This window comes from Octodon degus, unplaced genomic scaffold (assembly GCF_000260255.1).
Source record: "Octodon degus isolate 3935 unplaced genomic scaffold, OctDeg1.0 scaffold00233, whole genome shotgun sequence".
In the NCBI taxonomy this organism is placed as follows: Eukaryota; Metazoa; Chordata; class Mammalia; order Rodentia; family Octodontidae; genus Octodon; species Octodon degus.
This window is the reverse complement of record NW_004524809.1, coordinates 2,638,750-2,641,445: the sequence shown is the minus strand read 5'-3', so window position 1 is coordinate 2,641,445 and position 2,696 is coordinate 2,638,750. Positions and strand designations below refer to the sequence as shown.

Here is a 2,696-nt window from a genome sequence, read left to right as displayed (position 1 = left end):
TAATCTCATTGGTTGACCATAGTTTGGTCTCACCTCATGCCCAACTAAACAAGTTCCCATGTCTTCTCCACCACCTTAGACCCGCCTCACCACATGGTTTTCCTCTATAAAAGTCCCTGAAAGAGACAAATTCCTGGGGGGATGTACCCACTCGCTGCCCGCCCCCCCCCCTCTCGGGACAGGAGCTTTCTTTCTCTCAAATATATTTTGCTCATAAAAAAATAAAAAACAAACCGTTCTCCCACTTCAGTCTCCCAAGTGCTGCAAAGTATAGGCATATGTGCTGTACTATTGCTCTTAATATAGTTCCAAAGCACCTTTATCATTTATAACTTCTACTTCACAAAGGCAACTGGGTGGAAGGGTGGATGACAAGAAATACTTTTCATATCTAGGCACATTAGCAGACTAGTAAAGCTCAAGAATACACTTAGTAGACTTCCTGTACCACACACCTTTCCTATATTCCTGATACAGCGACTTTGATGCCATGTACAAATAAGAAAAGCATGTGAACTTAAAATTATGCTTAATAGGGGCTGGGGAGATGGCTCAGTGGAATAAGCACTTCCCTGGCAAGCGCAAGGGCCTGAGTTCAATCCCTGGTTCTGCAAAAAAAAAAAAAAAAATTATGCTTAATAATCAGTGTGTTAGTGTTGTTTTACTCAACTTACCTAACATACAAGAATTATTAACAAGCTCCCTTCAACATTTGGCAGGATTTTAAATTACCAAATGATCTTATTGTATTTAGTGTTTAAACTAATAATTACTACTGATATAAAACATTTAGGAGCACTGTCATCAATTAGGTTTAACAGAAATTTAATTTTTAAAAGTAAACATTGTGGAGAACAACTCCGGCCGCCACGCCGCCTGGCTCTTGTATTCCTTGTTCTTGGCAGGCTCTGGGGCCTCAGCACCACAGCCCTTAGTCATGTTGGATTCTGAAGTTACGGTCAGTCTGGGGGTGAGCAGCAAAGTTATCCTTCCTATGGAAATCAAGGCAACCAAGGCTATGAACAAGCATCACAGAGCTATTCTGGCTATGGACAAACAAGTGATTCTTCATATGGACAGAACTATGGCAATTACTCCAGTTATGGGCAAAGCCAATCAGGTTATTCACAGTCCTGCAGTGGTTATGAGAATCAAAAACAGAGCTCCTATGGCCAGCAATCATACAATAACCAGGGACAACACACGGAATCATCAGGAGGCCAAGGTGGAAGAGCACCTTCATATGACCAATCAAGATTGGTCAGCAAGATTCCTATGACCAGCAGTCAGGCTATGATCAACATCAAGGCTCGTATGATGAGCAGTCAAATTATAATCAGCAGCATGATTCCTATAATCAAAACCAACAGTCCTATCTTGTAACTCAAAAAATCAGATGACAACGAGGCAAGTCCAAAAGTTAAAGAAGCGCTTTATTTTAGCTGGTACCCAGCGGCAGACACCCCCGCAAGATGCTGAGGTGCGCGCAGGGAGGATGAGGGGAGTGGGTATTTAAGCCAATAAACCACAAAAGCTGACGTCAAGGGTTCATCTAGTGGCTACAGTTGAAAAATTACCTGTTTCTAATGAACAATAACAAGTGCAGCGGTGGGTACAGTTTGTAGCTGGGAACAAGGGCGAGATCAGGGCATTGGGCCGGAACTAGATTCAGGTGTGCACAAAAGGGCAGCGTGAGACCCAACTTCAGGTTCTCAAGTAGAGAAAGGGCACAGTGGAAAGTTACAGCATTTAGAATGGCGCATACAGAACAAGATGGTGACACTTTGGTCAGGTTATAACATTCCCCACTGATTTTGGTCAGAAATTTAAATCATTTAATTTCAGTTTCTTCATTTGGTAACGGTTGCCGTTCACGATGTTGTAAAAACATGAGTTTAATTGAATGTATGCGATCAGAAACATACTGAACCAATCTGTTGATAAGGCAGGGCCCGATAGTTATTAAGGTGAGAAGGATAATTAGTGGGCCTGCTAGAGTGGATAACAAAGTTGTCACCCAAGGAGAAAAGTTAAACCATTTTTGAAACCAATTTTGCTGTGACTATCTCCACTTCTCCCTGTCAATCAATCTCTTTTATATCTGCCATATTTTATCTTATAATCCCAGAATGATTTGTATATAAACATTTTTCTCCCAAGGCCAAGCATAGTCCTCCTTCCTTTAGAAGTAGCAGATCTAGCCCTCTACGATTTTGTAACACCATTTCTGCCAGTGAGCCGAGAGATTATTCTAATTTAGTTATAGAGTCCTGCAAGCTGGATAAATCTTTATCAACTTGTTCACTAAGCCATCTAAAGTTTTGATCTCCAACCACTAATCCTGAAGTACCCAGCCCCATTGATCCAGCAACTCCGATCCCGAGTAACATTGGCACCAGCACGGGGTTTGCCCTAGAGAATCGACCCTGTTTCTAGATGTCTGAGCCCCTCTTCTAGGGAGTACCAGTAAGCTTGGGGTAGGATATGGACCAGGACACATAACTCCGGGATCTGAGTGAAGGGTCTATGTTGTAGGCAGGGAGTTACTCCTCCATGCAAACAGGCAAACCAAGTTCCATTTGGGGCCTCGAGTAGCTGATTAGCTGGATAGGACTGGTTATAAACAGGAAAAGTGAGGTGAGGCTGGCACAAAGGAGAATAGTAATCATCAGACAAGGCATAGCCCTGTGATATAA

General features: G+C 42.5%; 1 protein-coding gene and 1 pseudogene across 9 annotated transcripts in view; both read left to right on the top strand.

The window, feature by feature from the left end:
• Tmcc1 (transmembrane and coiled-coil domain family 1) overlaps positions 1-2,696 on the top strand; it is a 248,757-nt gene that overhangs the window by 181,446 nt on the left and 64,615 nt on the right. The gene's annotated exons all lie outside the window — the stretch shown is intronic.
• Positions 1-2,696, top strand: part of LOC111813868 — a 23,651-nt pseudogene that overhangs the window by 11,379 nt on the left and 9,576 nt on the right.